We start from the raw sequence: 7,797 nt of genomic DNA on the forward strand, positions 1-7,797 counted from the left end.
AGAAGGCATAATTTTACGTGATTCCAACTTCGCCCTTATTACGCCATCTCTGTTATCACTACCACAAACTGTACCTGAAGCTTCCGTCACAATTTTAACAGCACGTTCAACCGCTTGCGTGTGACATGGATACGATTTTATTTCAGAGAAACGCATTGATGTACCTGGATTTTTTACAAAGTCATTTAGTAGAACTGCCTCAGATAACCCTATTGTTAATGGCGGTTCATTTATGACAAGAGTACCCCAACTCCAATCAATTAAGTCCGTATAGCATGAGGCGTTGATATTCAGCGAATTTGGCACTTCAAATTGTCGTGGAAATTGCTGTATGTTAGATCTCCGAGCTTTCAAAATTCGACGCACAGCAAGCTCTCGAATATGCTCTCTGGTGTCACCTAGCATTCCAAGGAGAATATTTTCAGGATGTGCGAAGTAACTATTTCGAAATATCACTGGATCAATCACATCCTTCAAGTTTTTCGGTAAATACCTAGATAATTGTATCATTTTCCAAACATTAAAGGCTCCCTGCAAACATGATGGTTTGCTTTTAATAATGAACCACATTGGAGCATACACCTTTAAAATAAAAGTTACCAAGATAACCAAGTTTTCCGATGGTTCATCAGTTGAAACGTATAGCCGCAGAATACGATTAGCCGTTGTCAGCCATCGGGAATGCACCATTTTACCTGGGCTTCGTTTGGATAATTTTTCATCAACAGTTCCCTTCGAAATTGCACCACACATATCAAAAAGGTATTTTTGATCAGTGCTTAGATCAGTCTTAACATAACGGCGCAGTGGCAGACGTTGGTTAATTGGAGATGTGGCAGTTTAAAACATAAAAATACAGAAAAAATTATTTAACAAAAATTTTTCAGTATTTTCTCTTACATATGTTTTTCATGTGCACATATTAAAATTTTAACCTTGAAGTTTTGGTGCTCTCGTGGCAGTTGAAATAATAAAAACGAAGGAATATTTTATTTAACAAAAAATGTTTACTTTTGTATCCTAAATAAGTTTTCCATATGCACAATTCGTTATTTACAAAATTCAAAATTCGAAATTTAATTGTCGTTGTGGCAGTTGAAAACATAAAAATATATATTTTTGTCAAATAAAAAAATTGTTTGTTTCCTGGTTTTGCAACTTTTGTATAGTTGCAAATTCATATTTTTTTAAAGCACGGAAATCGGCCCACCCTATTGCGTATTATATGGCTAAATCTATGCCCATATTGAATTTCATGCAATTCAGTTCATAACTAACGGAGATGTAAAAGCGATCGAACATTTCTAAACAAAGTTATCGTTCACACGGTCAGATAGATGGACAGACAGACAAAGGAACAGACGGAGAGACCAACCGGCAGGCGACAGATAGCAATGCAAAATTATAAACGATCTCTAGGATCGTTAATAAACGGCAAAAGTGTAAAATTATGGAACATGTAAAAAACGGTTTTTTGTTTTTTTTACAATAACTTTTTTTGTAAGCGGTACAGAAAAAATTCCTTCCTTGGTACAAGACTCGACACCATAACGAACCAAATAGCGAAAAAAGTAGAACAATAGCTCTTAAGATAAAAAACTAGTAGCGTCGCAAAGTTAGCGGGCGGACGGACGGACGGACGGACGGACGGACAAAGTGGCCACAATAGCGCATTTTTTTTTTATTTTTGTGGAAATGCGCTAAAAAGGAAGGAGCTCGCGATTCATACCACGTACGTTCAAAACAAAATAACTTATTCAAACCCTACTTCCTTCAATCAGCTGTTTGAAATACGTGAGCTCGCTCAAAAATATCGGAGCAAACGGAGCGCGATCTTTCTGCTCTAGATCTAGTTATCGAACGATGCGCATCTGATCCTAGAGGTAGTTTCCGAACGATTTAGAGCAAAAAAATCGATCCGCGCTCGAAACCGAACGCACCTCCTATAAGTTAATTATTATTCATTGGTGTCTTGGAAGGTGTACAATTTTGAACATTATTGCTTAACAAGGCAAATTCTTCTTCGTCGAGGTCAATAAAGAAATTATTGGCGTCGTCTGCATTAAAAGATACATTCCCTTCTTTTAAAACTTCATCTATCAATTCTCCTGTATTTGTTGATATACAATACTCCTTGATGCTTTTTGAGACACGTTTTTCCACAAACAAAACAAACTTTTGTCTTCTACGTTTCCAGTCCATTCAGTAGTACATTGTTGAAAAAGATCAATTTTATCCGGGATTTCTTTTTCTAAGAAGCCCAAAAATTGTTAATACTTTTCTGTGTCGTCGTTATCTTCTGTAATTTCTGCCGTACTTTCATGCAATGTATGGCCACTGCTTTCCGTGGTCTTAAAAGTATCTGTTGTAATCAATACTTTTCGAATTGAAAGGATATATACCACACGTACGGAATCCATTTTTCAGAATGTTATCTGTACCGTTCATACTAAGCAACGTCTTTTCCAGTAACACCCCAAACTCGTCTCTACTTAGTTTTTGTCCGTTGTGTTGCATTCTCCATTCGAAAACTTTAGCTTTCCATTGCTGCTTGAACGGACGAAAGAACGCAACATCCAGTGGCTGCAGAATATGAGTTGCGTTTGGCAGCAAAGCTACCAAAGTAATTTTATTTTGTGAACAAAATTCACTTAACTTCAGTGTTAAGTGGGATGTGTGGCCGTCTACAAACAATATAATTGGGAACTCAACGTTTTCTTTTATTAACCACGGATAAAAAATGTTTGTAATATATTCAAAAAAACTTTCGCCTGTCATCGAACCACTATCAGTAATACCAACTCCCCAATCTTGTGGTACAGAATGGGCAATTTTTTGTGGCATCCTTTTATATTTGAAAAGTATCATTGGCGGGGCTAAGATACCACTAGCACTGCACATGAATAATGTTGTTATGCATTCTTTTTCGTCGTTGTTGACAAAATTATAGGCGGCCCGTTCTCCTTTACGGACCAAAACTTTGTTGTCTTTGGGGCACAGAAATGCAGCCGTCTCATCACAATTAAACACCCCCTGCTGCCATCGGAAATTGCGTCCAACAAAAAGTTTTCTGTAAAATAATTTTCCACCTCCAAAAACCAACTTTGTAACTTATCTTTTGTAACACTCGATCTAGCATTTGTTAAATTTTGAGAGACTCGAACACTTACTTCTGGATTTCGACGCATGAATGCCTCGTACCAGGTCGATCGTTGGTAAAAGGAGTTTTCCTTTTTAAATCTTTTATTAAAATCTGTACACTATCTAACAGGCATGATTTTGAAGCCGGAAAACCCCTATTTTGTAAATGGAAAAGCCATTTTACGAGTGTTTTCAGTGTTTTCTCTTCATCTAAAGTTAATATTGTCTCTGGACCCATTTTACGAGTTAGAAGGGTCTTTCCCGTAAATTTATAGATTAAAGTAGTTTTTGGGATTGAATATTTTTTTGACGCTTTATAGTAGCTAACGCCATTACGTACTTCCTCAATTGCATTTTCTAGGTCTGCTGGAGTATAGCTTGGATTTTTTGTTGGCGCCATGGTTTAATACTGGATTCTGCTGCAATACAAATTATAACTCAACGTCTATAAATGAGCCATTAATTGAACAATCGTAGTACTAATGAACGACCATTACATTCACTACAATTTTCTGGCATTTGCAATACATGTTGAATAGGTCATTTATATTTAAAAACATAATTGAAAATATCATTTGTTGAAAAATGCATTAAAGCCATACATTTAATTTTAAAACTTAAGCGAGATTCATCCACTCTTTGTCCGTTTTATGTACCATTATTGGACAGCTTACATGCTCCAGTGTTTGACCATTTACTATAATAGTCAATTAATTCACAAAAAATACGATTTGGATAGGTCAAAGACTGGTCATCGTAAAAATGAATTTTATTAAAGTGCAAATTATGGCATAAGATAGCCATAATACTGTACGGTCGAAATACATAATTAGCAAATGTACTAATGTCCTAATAATTAACCTATTGGTCCATAACTGGGCGACTGTCCGTTATTCTTGTTCCAGTAAGTGACCATTCATTTTTGACGATTTCCAGTTAAAAAAGGAACATGTTTTCTTTTAAAAAGGGCACACCGTGTCCTTTCAAACAATATAAGAAATAATCACTATCACGTGCCTTATGTGATACCAAATTTATAGAAGTTTATGTCGTACTTACCGTTAACCTTTGAAATAGCAAATGGCCGCTCCGACCCACTAACTCCGACTGCAACACTAATAGATTATTTTTCCAGTTCACATGCAGCTTGCCAACCAAAATCGATGTTGCCAAATTCAACTTTAGCGTTGTAACTGTCACGTTTTGATTTTTTTAAAAATTAATCTCTAACACACTTCTTATTTTATTAATATAAATGTGAAATAGGTCAATCACTGGACGTCGGTCAATGATTGGTGCAACCACCTTATGGTTAGTAGTTAAACAAGGAGAGTTCTGGCACAATGTAAATCTCCATAAGAGTAATGCTAAAGTATGGATTCATTTCAGTGACAAAAACTCACTTTTTGGTCGGGTCATGATTGCGGTGTTTTTTGTGGGGTTGTAGATTGTCTATAGGGTTGTGGTATTATTTAGAGGGTTGTAGATAAGGGGTAGTAGGTAAAAAACAAATTTCTAATTTTAGAATCATGCTTAGTAACACAAGCGGAGTACTTCATAAAATGTATATTTAAAACTTAGTAGTAGTCGTTTGCGGTTGAGATTTTATTTTTAGATGTTATCTTAGTAACATAGCGTTAGAAACACAACGTCTTGCGGTTCTGTTGATAATACAAGCACATGTGTTTGTAGTTTACTATAATCCTTCAATGGTTGTAGTGGTATCGATGTAGTAAAATATTTATTGCAAGTTTTCGATACAGAACCAATATTTCGATACAGAAGCAATATTTCGAGATTGAGGTCTACAGATGGAAAAATTTACAATGTTGCTGAAGCAAATATTTACAACATTGAGGTTTTACAACAGAAAAATAAAACGTAATCAAAATGAAATAGGTATAAATATGCAACGTGGTAGAGTCAATATCATTCAAAATTTCACTCTCCATATTAAGAAAAATGTCAACTATAAACAAAATTACTATGAATAAGTGCGAGTGGCTCTTTTCAGTGATTTATCGCTATGTGCCATCGGTAAGTAGTAGTAGTGCTTTTCAAGTAATTGTAATCATAATTAATGGTCATATTTACAGGGATATACAGTGCTTTGCCCGCGTGCGCATAATGTAGTCTACGATGAGATCGAGCACTATTTATTGTTTTTAGAGCCATTTTTTGGTGACCACTTCATTTGGGTATTTCAGACAAAATGCAGGGTAGGACCGTAAGTAATTTTGTTTCAATAATTATGTTTGCTTTTATTATTACAGACGACATATGTCTATCCCAAGAAATTGTTTTTGTTAAATTGGATTTTTTACCTACTGTTATGTTATTTAATAAAATATATTTGAGTTATCTTTTTTTATTTTGTGAGATATCAACCTGAAGAAGAATTGATTTAATTAGATTTAAATGCTTCACAATACAAGCCTGTACATGGAACCTAATTTTATGTTTAATAATAAAAAAATACACACTTTTGGTCAAAATCCAATGTTATTTCTTATGGGAAATTCTAAGGTTCATTTGGATAGTTTTTGATGCAATTCCGGTCAGTGCGCATGCGCGCCCCGCTCTCATGCGCAGGACCATCTTAAAAGTCACGTGGTCAGTGTACCCTGAAACATTTTTTTAAACGGCACGGATTCGAACCGTCAACCATTGGATTATGAGTCCTATAGCCTACCACCTAGACCACGGCCGGCTTTGAGATTCAAACGTTCAGCGGTTGAAGTATTGGGACAAGTTTGTAGGGGCGTGAGAGCGTGTTGTCGTATAAGTTAGGGGTGTAGTAGTATTTTTGGTGGATATATTTAGAGTGGGATGGATAGAAAAAACCGGCGATCGGGATATAATGTTTCAGTAGTCGTATTTTAATTTGGTAGGAACCGTTCTGCCATCTGTTTGATAGCTAAGACATAGGGCTTCCTCTAAAGGCTAGGAAACTGTAATTCCGCATTTTTGAATTTTTTTGTGGGATTTGCGATAAAGATAGGGGTTTTTTTGAGTTGGATCCATCGTTCCTCGAAATGGGGGTTGAAATATATTATGTTATCAAAAATCTCTAAACCTTCCCCATATAGTTTTATTCGTTGAAGTTTTTAAAAATAACAGCGACTATAGTTTCGGCGTACTGCCATCATCAGGCGACTAGAAGTGTATCACAATATAGCAAATTTGAAAACATTAAGAGCTAGTACTTACTGTGAAAGTTAACAGGAAAACGGTAAATTACAAACGTTGAAGACGAAAAAGACGAACATGTTGTTTTTTTAATTATTAACTGGCCGAAGCCAAGTGAAAAAACCTGAAGGGTGGTTAAAACGGAAAGGTTGTCCTAAGTTTCAAGACGAAATTATTATCAAGCCTTGTTAAGACAACCAACCGGAGGGTTGAATTTTTACATTAAAGGTTGAAAGTTGGGTTAACAATGGCAATGACTCCGATTTAAACAATTGCTTTAACATCTTAAACACCTTACATAAAAACTTAAAATTTACCCTTGAATTAGAGTCACACAAAACCCTCAATTTTTTAGATCTCTCAATTGAACATCTAGGCCAAAAACTCGATATTGGAATTTATAGAAAACCCACCACCACCAGTAATATAATCCACTTCACCTCCTTTCATCCTCTCCAACATAAACTTGCAGCATTCAGATTCTATTTTCACAGACTTTTTAATTTACCCTTAAACCAAACCAAATACAACGCAGAACTCCAGATTATTTACCAACTAGCCTCCCAAAATGATTACCCGTTAAAATTGATTCAAAATCTCCAATTCAAACTCCTTCATAAATCCGAGATCCACAATACCACCAGTTTATCCCTCTTACAAGAAGATACTCCAACCACATATCAAGTATTGCCTTATATCGGAGAATTTTCTCATAGTTTTCAAAACACCTTTCGAAAGTATAACATCCGCATAATCTTTACAGCCAACAGCAATCTAAAGTCAGTTCTTTCACACACAAAAGACCAAATCCCTCTAATAGACAAATCCGGCATTTATAAACTTAATTGCCCCACCTGTAAATCTTCCTACATTGGCCAAACAGGGAGAAAATTTTCTACTAGGTTGCAAGAACATTTTCAATGTATTAAAAACAATAATTCCTCCTCAATAAAATCCTCTTTCGCTTCACACATCCTGGAAACGGGTCACTCCTTCAATCCGAACATCGATTTCGAAATTCTACATATTTGTAATAAAGGTATAAGATTGAACTTTCTGGAATTGAAAGAAATTCACCACCAATTTAAAAAGAACCCGCACCTCTCTCTTAACGAAGTTCTTGGCTTTAATAACAATCTTCTGTTTTTACAATAATTTCAATTCACCCTATACATCTTTTCAAAATTTATAAATTTATCGATATGTCAGTTTCCTCTTATACCGATTTGTCAATCATTTCGAGACATGCCGTCTGCATGATCTCGAATTTAAACTTTACTTAAATAATTTAAATATGTAGTCATCTTAATAGTTTCAATACTTTTATAAGTTCTTTTTTCCCCCCGTTCTTTTGAAATGTGTAAGTACCTTTTAGATAAGTTATTTTTTAAATCTAAAACTTTGTTCATTTTTAGGTTAACCCAACTTTCAACCTTTAATGTAAAAATTCAACCCTCCGGTTGGTTG

The sequence above is a fragment of the Photinus pyralis genome, unplaced genomic scaffold (assembly GCF_008802855.1).
Source record: "Photinus pyralis isolate 1611_PpyrPB1 unplaced genomic scaffold, Ppyr1.3 Ppyr1.4_LG1, whole genome shotgun sequence".
Lineage (NCBI taxonomy): Eukaryota > Metazoa > Arthropoda > Insecta > Coleoptera > Lampyridae > Photinus > Photinus pyralis.